Source organism: Sorex araneus, chromosome 2 (assembly GCF_027595985.1).
Source record: "Sorex araneus isolate mSorAra2 chromosome 2, mSorAra2.pri, whole genome shotgun sequence".
NCBI classification, from domain to species: Eukaryota; Metazoa; Chordata; class Mammalia; order Eulipotyphla; family Soricidae; genus Sorex; species Sorex araneus.
The window spans coordinates 203665113-203677386 of record NC_073303.1 but is presented as its reverse complement, the minus strand read 5'-3'; positions in this window follow the sequence as shown (position 1 = coordinate 203677386).

The following is a 12274-nucleotide window of genomic DNA, read 5'->3' as shown; positions in this document are numbered from 1 at the left end:
AATGGCTTTCTGGCTCTTACACGGTGCATTTCTGAATTGTCATAATATCTCATCTTTCATCACCTCTCTAATTTAGTTGGATATTCTCTCTCTCTCACTCTCTCATCTTGTTTATTTTTTTTAAAGCTCCTGGTTTTACTGACCCTAGAAATTATTTTCTTGATATCTATGTTATTCAGTTATTCTCTGATTCTTATTATCTCTTTCTCACTTTGAGATTAATTTTATGTTTACTTTTTCTAGTTCCTCAAGATGAATTCTTAGGGAATTGATACGAGGGCTCCCCGCTCATACAACCCAGCATTGCTATAATTTCCCCTTCAGTACTGCTTTTTCTGTGTCCCATAGCTTCTGACAGTTTGTGTTTTCATCTAATTTATTTCAAGAAATATTCAAATTTCTTCTTTTATTTCCTCTTTTATACAAGTTAACTAACAGAATATTAAGTTTCCAAATGTTGGCACTTTCGCACCTTTCATTTTATAATTTATTTCTGCCTTTATGGCTTTGTGGTCTTAAAAGATACTTGATATGATTTCTTTCCTCATGATTTTGTGTATATTTATATTTTGTCCCAGCATCTTGTGCATGAGGAGGAATGTGTATTTGGCTTTTAGGGTGGAGAGCCCTGGATATGTCTTTTATACTTATTTTGTCCAATTCCTCGCTTAGGCCCTTCTTTTTTTATTGGCTTTCTGTATGCCTGATCTGCCTAGTGAAAGAATGAGCTGATAAATTGTGTTGTTGCTGTTGTATCTCCTCAGGTCTATTAGCGGTTACTGCATGCAGTTTTGTGACCCTTCGTTTAGTGAATATATGTTATGAGAACTAAGTCCTCTTGAGTTATGGATCCCATCACTAGAATGTATGCCAGTCGCTATCTCTTAATATTTTCACTAGCTTGAATGTTACTTGATCTGGAAGAAATATGGATTTCCTTACATTTTTAGTTTGATATTATCCTGTATTATCATTTCTAAGCTTTCACTTTGAATCTGTGCTTATTGAGAAGTTTATGTTCTGTTGTAGGCAACAAAAGTTGGATTTTTTTCTTCTACCCAACAACCACTCACTTGTGTGAAAGTATTGAGTTCACTGATATTTAGAGAGTTGTTTATATGAAGAAATTTGTTTATGTGTCTATGAGGAAATTTGTTTATGTTGTTTGATACTTTATTTATATATGAGCCCATTTAATATTATTGCCAGAGTTCATTTAGATGTTATAAATGTTCTTTCTACAATGTACTTTCTACAGGGCTGGAGTGATAGCACAGCAGGTAGGGCATTTGCCTTGTGTGCGACCGACCTGAGTTCAATTCCTCCGTCCCTCTCTGAGAGCCCGGCAAGCTACTGAGAGTATCTCGCCCATGTGTCAGAGCCTGGCAAGCTACCCGTGGCATATTTGATATGCCAAAAAAACAGTAACAAGTCTCACAATGGAGAAGTTACTGGTGCCTGCTCGAGCAAATCAATGAGCAATGGGATGACTATGCTACAGTGCATATTCCTCTCCAGATTGGGGTAATTGTTGCCTATTTCTTTAATTAACCTTAATCCTTCCACCCTTTCTTGTCCTTCTGTTATTCAAAAGAACAAAAGCAACCAGTGCTGGCGTGGATGTGGGGGAAAAGGGACACTCTTTCACCGTTGGTGGGAATGCCGACTGGTCCAGCCTTTTTGGAAAACAATATGGGCATTCCTTCAAAAACTAGAAATTGAGCTTCCACATGACCCCACAATACTGCTTCAGGGAATATGTCCCAAGGGTGCAAAAAAGCACAGTAGAAATGACATCTGCCCCTGTATGTTCATTGCAGCTCTGTTTACAATAGCCAGAATCTGAAAACAACCCGAGTGCCTGAGAACAGATGACTGGTTAAAGAAACTTTGGTACATGTATACAATGGAATACTATGCAGCTATTAGGAAAGATGAAGTCATGAAATTTGCATATCAGTGGATGGTCATGAAGACTATCATGCTAAGTGAAATGAGTCAGAAAGAGAGGGACAGACATAGAATGACTGCACTCATTTGTGGAATATAAAATAACATAATATGAGACTGACACACAAGAACAGTAGACACAAGGACCAGGAATATTGTTCCGTAGTTGGAAGTCTGCCTCATGGGCTGGGGAGAAGGCAGATGGAATAAAGAAGGGATCACTAAGTCAATGATGGTTGGAGGAATCCTTTGGGATGGGAGATGTGTGCTGAAAGTAGATAAAGGACCAAACGTGATGGCCTCTCAGATCTGTATTGCAAACCATAATGCCCAAAAGTAGAGAGAGAGAGTATGGGGAATATTGTCTGCCATGGAGACAGGGGGAGGGGTTGGGTGGGAGGAGGGATACTGCGGTTATTGGTGGTGGAGAATGTGCACTGGTGGAGGGATGGGTGTTTGATCATTGTGTGACCAAAACTCAAACGTGAAAACTTTGTGACTGTATCTCACGGTGAGTCAATAAAAAAAGGGGGGATTTCTCTGCTAAGGCGCCCTCTGGGATGGTTGCATATGGGGGCTGGCTGGTCCTGAAACCCATCCTGTGACTGGGCCTGGGGGAGCCAGCTGTCTGGAGGTGCTGGGGGATTCCTCTGTGGATAGGTGTGTACTCACTTCTGGTCTGGGCATGAGAATCACCCTGTGACTGGGTGGCAGGGTGGGCATCTGGTGGCACTGAGGACTATGCTCTGAAGAGATTTTGGTACATCATGTCACAGTATGTGGCAATAACTGAAACATCAAATAGCAGTAACTAAAACATCAATGTCTTAATTAATTAATTAGTGATTCAAATGTCCCTCGATACATGAATGCATAAAAATATTTAACATGTTTAAGGCTGAAATATTGTTCAGCTTTAGATAGAAAGAAAATTATGGCATATGCAGGAACCTGCATGAATCTTGTAGATACGCTGACTAGAATAAGGTAGTCACAAAGAAGTGAATGCTGTAAGATTCCCTTACCCAAAATACCTAGGTGGTCAAAATCAGACACCGAACCAGGACAGTGTGGTTGCCATGGATTTGGGGAAGGAGAAGTTGGAAGTCAATGTCCAGTGGGTTTGGACTTTCAATTCTACACACACGATGACAGGAGCTTCGGGAATGGACGGTGGTAAGGGTTGAGAAACGATATGAATGCACTGACACCACTAAACTATGTATTCAACATGGTGGATTTTGAGATATGTGCATTTAGCCATTATTTTATTTATTTATTTATTTATTTATTTATTTTTTTGGTTTTTAGGCCACACCTGGAAGTCTTCAGGGCTTACTCTTGGCTCCGTGGTCAAGAATCACTTCTGGTGGGGCATGGGGGTGGTGGTCATTTGGGTTCCTGGAGATCAAACCTGGGACAGCCACAAGCAGGGCAAATGCCTTACACGCTGTACAAGCTTTCAAGCCCCTGGAATTTTTAAAATGAGAGAAAAAAAAAATCTAGTTCTTAGCAGGTTTAAATGATCGGGTTAATTGTGTTATGTCCCTTGCTTCTTTATGAAGATACGACAAAATCAACAAAATCCTTCCATTCTTAACCTCTTTCCAGCCCCAGAACATGACTGTTGGTTGTTTCTATTGCAGGCAGAGAGATAAGGGGGTCCTGGTAAGGTGGGGAAATAAACTGAAGACTGAATGAAAACTATACCAGCCTAAATTTATGAAGGCCTTTGAAACAGAAGACCTGGAAAATCACTGCAATACAAAATTCCAGGCCCGGAATAAGGCTGAATCCTGGGTGGAGAGAGGCCAGAACTGTAAGCACAAAGGCTGCATTAAGACTAGAGAATGGACCACCACATGTTCAGTGTTTCCCCATGAACAGTCCAAATAACTCCAACTTGTGGAAAGAATTCCAAGCCAAGGGAATGATGGGAAAGACCCACCCATATCGCACATTCTCCCAGACGTCATCCTAGGTTCTCTTCGCATTGGCGAAGCAAGTGTTCTCTCTCTCAAGCGTAAAAATTCTCTTCTCTTCGCTCATTTCCCAAACACACTCACCTTACTTCATCTTCCCCCCCACCTCCAGAAATTCTTTTCTGCAAGGAGAGCAACGTTTCTGGAAAATCCATGTAGAATTTCAGGATGACTTTCCTTTCCCATGAAGCTAGATCCCTTGTTCCAGCCCAATTTCCAGTACTCCCTGAGAAATCAGGTGGCAGGGGCGATATCCCACGCAGGTAGACGGGTATGAGTCAGACGCAGTTGATAGCGGCCTCCCGGAGCTGGCGAGCCAGGTTTGTGCCCTGCAGTGTTCAGAGAAGACTTCCACCCACCTCGATTTTCCGGGCACTTCCCTGGGTCGTGGAAGTGAGTCGAGAGAAGAGTGGGCTCCCCTCTTGAGGCTGTCCCCTCTCTCTTCCTGCATCACCTACAACCCTGCTCCTGGGTGGTCACCTGGGCAACTCCTTCAGATTTCTTTTCGATCCTGTAGTAAACATCAATTCCTCAGCATCAGTAGATTACTCTCCACAGCTCTCCAATCCCCTTCCTCTCCCCGAGTGCTCTGCCTCCCTCTCCGTTCTCTCCTTTACCCGGGGACCGTGGGTGGAAATGAGACTGCAGCCCTGGCTGGTGTCAGAGCAAGACTCGTGGAGCCAGGAGAATGCTTCATAGAGGAACCTTTTCTTTTCTTTTCTTTTCTTTTCTTTTCTTTTCTTTTCTTTTCTTTTCTTTTCTTTTCTTTTCTTTTCTTTTCTTTTCTTTTCTTTTCTTTTCTTTTCTTTTCTTTTCTTTTCTTTTCTTTTCTTTTCTTTTCTTTTCTTTTCTTTTCTTTTCTTTTCTTTTCTTTTCTTTTCTCTTTCTTCTCTTCTCTTCTCTTCTCTTCTCTTCTCTTCTCTTCTCTTCTCTTCTCTTCTCTTCTCTTCTCTTCTCTTCTCTTCTCTTCTCTTCTCTTCTCTTCTCTTCTCTTCTCTTCTCTTCTCTTCTCTTCTCTTCTCTTCTCTTCTCTTCTCTTCTCTTCTCTTCTCTTCTCTTCTCTTCTCTTCTTCTCTTCTTTTTTTTTTTTTTGGGTCATCCCCAGCGATGCACAGGGGCTACTCCTGGCTCTGCACTTAGGAATTACCCCTGGCGGTGCCCAGGGGACCATATGGGATGCTGGGAATTGAACCCAGATTGGCCGTGTGTAAGGCAAATGCCCTATTCGCTGTGCTATTGCTCCAGCCCCAGAACGTTTTATTTTCTGAGGAAACCAAAACCCTCAACTGCTTGGAATATAATAATCGTATCCAAATTGGGTAAATTCTCAGGTGAAAATAATCTGGTGATTTTTTTTTCAAATTGGTTTCATTTTTTTAAAATTAGCCTCTTTAGTTGCTTTCTGTCTCCGTGTTTGTCCACGTGCTTATGTGTGGGTGAGGATTCTACTTTCTGTCATGCTTTGTGCTGTTTTCTACTGGGGTGAGGTGATTTAAAATAAATAGCCATGTCCCTTGGGGGAACACCTCCAGAGAAGTCCCCACAGGAGAGAGACTATTGTCCACACATGTGACAGGCACCAAGCATCAACATTCTCCCGGCAGTGCGTGCAGATGCCGCCCAACCACCTCTGTCACCTCTGGCTGGAGCCCAGCACAGCCTCTCTTTGGAAGGAAGACACAGACCACTAAGAGGACGACACGATTTAGGGGCGGGGAGGCAGTTCAGTGGGTACCTAGTCAGTGTGCTATTGCACGCGGCCAACCAGGTTTGATCCCCGGCATCCCATATGGCCCCTGAGAACCGCCAGGAGTGGTTCCTGATTACAGAGCCAGGAGCCATACCTGAGCACCTCTGGGTGTGGGCCCCAAACACACAAATACACATAAAAAAGAAAAAGAACCAAGGAAGCCAAGATCTAAATTAAGCGCGTGCCTTAACTGGGAGCACTTATTTTGGGTGCCTGGTTGTGCTCTTCATGGGCAGGGCAGTGGGGACAGGTGGGGTGTGGTTGAGGGGTTTGGATCTAGGTAGCTCGGTGACAGCCTTGTGTAGCCAGGCTGAGCACTGGCAGAGTTTCTCCAGGGGTGTTTGTTCCAGATTCCACGGGAGAATCCCCAGGACACGCAGCTAGTTCAGGGGTGTGTGTGTGTGTGTGTGTGTGTGTGTGTGTGTGTGTGTGTGTGTGTGTGTGTGTGTGTGTGCACGAGCGCTCGCATTCGTGCCTGTGGCCAGAGGGGTATTAGGGAAGCTTGCAGACTTTGGGGTGCTGTGTCTGGGGGTGAGAGCAGACCGCTGGGGCTGGGCTCTGCTCAGATCTCCAGCACCTGCAATGGCAGTGGGTTGGGGGGGGGCAGGGATCTGGCCGCCTGCTGCTGGTTCACTGTTGGGGTCTGGCCCGCAGAGGGAGGGCAGCAGGGCCTGTTCCCGCCCCAGAGCCCCGTCTGGCTGTGGGCTGCCCTGTCCACCCGCGGAAGGTCTTCCCTCTGGCCCAGTGACTGCGCCTGTTTCTGGACACAGGAACCCGGGACCCAGGTCTGGCAGCGTCTGAAAGAGAACTTTCTTTCTGTCTTGGCAACGGGACTCTTAAAAGACACTCTGTTCTTTTTACTGGATGGCAAATAATTTCACAAATAACACATTTACTTTAGCAATAAAACCCCACCTTGTCCTCCTCCCGCCACCGCCACCGTGGCCAGGGGAGTCTCACTCTTATCTAATTTTCCCCCTGGCCTCTGGTGTTAATCGCCGAGAGGTCATAGTGTGAACCCTCCGGGGGCTCGCAGCATTGTAAGGCTGTGACTGAAGATCAGAAACAAATTGCAGCAAAGTAAATACAGCAGGGCCGCGGCCGAGAGGCGGCCATCTGCTCCTCCGGGCGGCTGGCGCCTGAGTGGCCCGGCCTGGTGCTGTCTGACTCGAGGCTCTGTTTTCCTTGGGGAGAGGCGGGAGGGGCGGAGGGTGAGTCAGGGAGGGAGGCGGGCAGGACGGAGGGAGTTAAATGGCCCTTTGCCGCATGATTTATATTTGGGCCGAGTGGGCCTGTTCCGCTCTGCTCTGGCTGGAATGTGTCTCGGACATGTTGTTTCCATCCGAGACTATCAGCTGGGCCCTCTGCGGAATGTCCCCGGGGACGGGAGCGACCTCCCCACAGGGTCATTTGTTCGGCAGAATTCGAAGTTGCCTTCTCCAACATCTGCCTTCTATTAATACCTCCAGGATATTTCCATCAGCTTTGGGAAACCAGGAGATGCTGGAGACACACTCGGCCCTGCTCCTGGGGGAGTTCTGCTCGGCTCCTCGAGATTCCTTTGTTCCGTGGGAATCCCTCGTCCCCCTCCCCTCCTCTCTCCCAGTGTCCGCAGGTCCATAGTCGCTTGCCTGGTCAAGCCCCAGGGCGAGGCGGGGTCTCTGCACCCGTCTGTGCTGCCCCAGTGGGGTGAGTGAGTGGCCTCGGGAGAGAGGCCCCGGCAGTGGGCAGTGCAGATTCTGCTGCATCTGCTGGGAGCAAGCGGGGGGGTGGGGGGCGGCTGGGGCCACTGGGAGCTGGCTTCTGAGGCGCACAGAGGCCTCGCTGGGCCGCTGGACACGAGCTGTCCGCGGAGGGCTTGGTAGATCGGAGAAGGAGGAAAGAAACGGTCTGAAGACAGGAGTACTAAAAGCAATAGAATAACAGGGCATTTAGCATTTTTAATGTCAGTTAATTATTTTCCGGGTTGAGGGCCACATTCTGCTGTGCTCAGGGCTGACTCCTGGCTCTGCTCTCAGGGGTCATTTGGGGCAGAGCTGCGGGGTGCATACGAAGTGCCAGCGACACACGCAAGGCAAATGCCATACCTACGGTGCGATTGCTCTGACCCTGCAGGATACTATATGGAGAAGAAGTGTTAAACAAACGAATATCTTGATGAATGAAACGTTGTAAATAAATTGATGATAAAAGTGAATAATAACAATCAATGAAAGCACTCGGAAGAGTGGGGGTTCCAAGGCAGGACCTGAACCCCCGCACACACCTCCCGGCAGTGGCAGAAGCAGCTCTCTGCAAAGATGCAGGGAAGAGAGCCGCGGGGAGGCAGAGAGAAAGAGGCCGCAGAGAACGCCTGGGCCCGGTGAAGGTGGCTCTAACCCAGACGCCTGCCCTGAGCACTCGCAGACTACCAAGAGGGAGCCAAACGCTCCAAGGCAGCCTTGCACGGAGACGGGCGGGTGGGGGGGTGGGGGGGGTGGGGTATTTTCACGGATCAGAGCCGGGGCGGGGGGGGGGGGGGGGGTGTGGGAGGACTTTGCTGGCTCACTGGCTCCCCCGCCTGTAGGTGAGTGCTCCGGTTCCCCAGTGCCCAGTGGGTAAGTCTCTCCACAGTGCTAAAAGCTAAGTCTCTGCTCTAAAAAAGCACCAAAAACATAGTTTAGCCCAACATGTACTTCATTACTTCAAATTCTAGTATGCAGGATTAGATAGGAGAGTGATGTCTTGGTAAAAACTATAGAGCAGTTTTCTTGGAAACTCAGAGGAATGCCAGACTCCGATAAGGCCTCTGATAGTGATAAATTACTTCCTGGTTCTGTGACTCTAGAACTCCCTTTCGCTGGCCCTGTGGCTGAGAGAACAGAACCAGCCCCCTGGCCTGAGGCCCTGCTGGCCCTAGGGCCGCCCCTCCCGTGCCTCAGGCTGTCCTTTGTCTTGGGAGGGGCCTGTCCCTCCTCCCTCTCCCCGCCTGAGCTTTGCTGGCCCAAGGGACGTGTTATAAATTACGGGCTGTGACCTCCTCGCCAGTATCACATGAGTGCATTCTGGGCAAGAGCTTCAAGAGCCCAGGCTTATATGTTTTGCATTTATACCTTCTTGCTCTGTGTCAGAATTATGCAAAACGGCTTGGAAAGCAAACAGATACAGCAAATAACTGGAGTCAGATTCCTGGCTCAGGAAATTCTTGAGTTCACGCGTTCTCAGCAGAGATTCCCACAGCCTGGCCGTGGCTTTTTATCTCTCCCCACAGGATGTACTCCTACACTTTCTCTTCTGGGGTCCCCGGCTTCCTGTCTGAATTCCCACAGCTGCCCCGGGTGACAGCTCTCGTTTGTTCTCCGGGGTTTGGGAGCAGAGGGTCCTCACAGTCTCCGGGGCTGGTAGCACCGTACAGAAACGGGGCAGATGTTCAGCATCAGGATCAGAACGGGGCTTTCGCACCACACAGCACATTCCGCCTCCCCGCCTGTTCATTTCCTCTCCACAGGATGTGGGACATCCCCCTCATCTGCTGCTCGCTCGCTGGATGGGGGGCGGTGTGAGTTCTACAGTGATGCTTAGATTTCTCCCAAATCTCTTCCAAGAGGAAAATAAATAAATAAAGCAATGAGTGGGTTGAGTCCCGGCTCTCTTTCTGGTTGAGTTTCTGGGTTTGTCGGACATCACAGTCTCCGAGACACAGACCAGGGGGCTGAGCCCCTCTGGGGGTCCCGAGTGTGGCCTCCAAAGAACTCGCTTTCCAGCTCGCTTGGTTCCCCTGAATTCTGGAGAAGTCATGATGAATCTATGCGATGAAAGGAAAAAGCGAAGGGCAATTTACGTTCATTTGCAAACTGGAGAGATTCTAAGCAGAGGCTACGAGGGCCCTGCACAGGAAACCGCCCAGCAGGAGACAGAAGTGAGGCCCCCTTTCTCACAAATGCGCTCCACATGTGGTCAGTGTCCAGTGACACTGTTTGGAAAATAGACCCTTGGCAAGGGTGTTTTCCTGCCCTTCCAGGCTGTGTGAGTTGCCTTGGCTGAAACGTCCGCTTTTCTCTTCCATTAGCAGCCAGAAAGGCGAATTCACATTTGAAGCAACCAAGGAACTGGAGGAGTCCGTCAGTTTCTCACACTCTGTGGTGAAAATAGTGTTACAAACATTGGACTAATGGGGGAAAATAAGGCACAAGACAAATAAGAGGTTGGCCAGCTTTCCAAATGAGACTGCTACTATTAAGCTGTATTCTTTAAAAAAAATCAATTTTTATTTTTTAAGTTATAAAGTTGTTCACAATATTTGATTACATTTAATATTCAACACCGGTCTCACCACCGTTCTACCTCCCCACCACCGTATTTCCATCCTGAACCCCAAACCCTGCCCCCAAAGCAGAATTGAAATAACTTATTTTGTGTTGCTTGTTATGAACAGTCATCTAAAAAGGAGACATAAAATATTCCTTAGAGGAAAGTGCATAAAGATTGTTGTGTTTTGCCCGGAGCCGTGAAGCCCTTCTATGAGGGATGACTAACACGTTAAGGTTGAGACTTGTGTGCTTATGTCTATATCTGTATGAATCTGTTTCCCCTAAGGTTGGCCGCCTCCTACTTTAAACCCCACCAAGTGTGGTGTGCTGCTCCTGAAGCATCCGCAGTGTCAAGTGTGAGAATCCAGTGATAGATTCACGCATGGGTGAGGCTCGTCTGGGCGTGTGGAGAGTGGCCGTGAGCAAGGGGCAGTTGAGTTCTGGAGCTTTTCAGCTGCCAGTGCTGTGTCCATTGGGGCGGGGAGGGGCCTCACCCACCCTCCTCCGGGTTGCCCCAAGGAAACATAAAGCTGTATTCTTTTTACTGAACTGCATTGATTTCACTGGGTCACTATAGTTCTCAATGCACTGGCTAAGAAAAATAATCTCACACAGTGCAAATTCATATTTTTTCCATTTGAAAAAATAACAAGCTATTTTAAACTATCCATTCTTGCTGGGCAATTCTCTCGTTGTCCTGATAGCAAATTGTGTTTTCTAGATGCTGTTCTCCTTAAAGCCCACCTTGCATGGGGCTTTGCACATGTCAGGCAGGCGTCAGTGTATGGCTGAAGGAACGAAAACATTTGCCTCTGTTACTCACGCAAAGGCAGAGCTGGATCAGAAAGCACTGGACCTGGTATCTTTGCTCCTTGTGCAGGATATGAGTTTTGTTCAGAATCCGTCATCAGGGTGGGGGATTTTTTAAACTTTACTTGATTTGAGGCTCAGGGATGTGCATATCCTGTCGATGTTTAAAGGCTACTTTTCACTATCAGATAAACCATAGTAAATGGATTTCTTTATCTTGACTACATCCCTAAGTGTTCAGCTTTTATTTTAGCTCAAATGCACACTTGTCACAACTCTCTCGATCATCGATTAGGAAATGAAAAATTATTAATGATACATTTCCTTCATTTCCTTACTCCTAAGGCAAGTCTAGGAAATGATCTTTTCCCTGACCAGCTTAGGACTCAAGTTCTGTTTCTGCAGTCCCGTGAACACCACCTTGAAGCTGATTTTGATCCAGCGTCAGTTCTGCAGGAGCCAATGAATAGTCTTCACTTCCAGAACGTGCCCTGTAAAGTCCAGCCTCAGTTTAAGCACCTCTAAGTTACTCACAGTCCTGGGAAACGCTCTTTTTATTTGCCTTCCCACCCGAGAATTGTCTGACCCCTTTCCTCCAGCAAAGGAGAAAAGCAAAGGAAACTTTGTACGCGCAGCGGCCGTTTCACCCAGTCCTGGACCTCGAGGACCTGAATCCTCTCCGGAGGAGTTTGCCTCTGTGTTTAGACAACCACTGTGATGAGCCCTGGGGGGCAGAGTGGACTGCTGAGTGGGCAGAGCTGGGGCTGCCCAGCCCTGCAGTCACCCTGACTTATCTCTCCCGCCCCACACGGCCAGCCCGGCATATGGTAGTTGCTTCATCTTCAAAATACACCCAGAAATCAGCTTCTCCCCGCTCCCTCTGGCTATTGAAGCCACCCTCTCTTCTCATCAAACCCTCAGCGAAGCCCTTCCCCGTTCCCACAGTCTGTATTCCCCGTGGACTGAAATTATGTTCTTGAAGAAGAGCTTGAATGAAGTCATGCCTTAGCTCAGCAGCTCCCAGCGGCTTGCTGCCTCACGCTGAGCACACGCTGAGGTCTCCAAGTGACCAGGAATAGCTGCATGACCGGCTCTTGGACTTCGTTTATCACGTTTTCTGCTCCTCTCCTGTGCTGGGTCATCCTGTTCTTACAGGGTTTTGCAGACTCTCTTCCCTCCATTGGAAACTGCATTATTTCTGATCTCCGTTCGTGCGTGTCCTTACTGGATAAGACTTCCTAAATAAAATTAGTTGGCCTGTTAGAGAAGCCTCCTGTCTTCCTAAATATAAACCCTCAGTCCTGGCAATCCCTGTGCAACTTCTGCTTCTCCTTCCCACTTTGCTCTGATGGCCGTTTGACGTGCCACCTGCTTATTCGCTGCAGTGTTGTACCTCCAGGAGCTGAGCACTGGGAGGGTGGACTCGTGGGTAACTGGATCCTGGAACATAGCAGTGCCTGATAGAGCAAGCGCTCGCTCACCAGATACTTGAC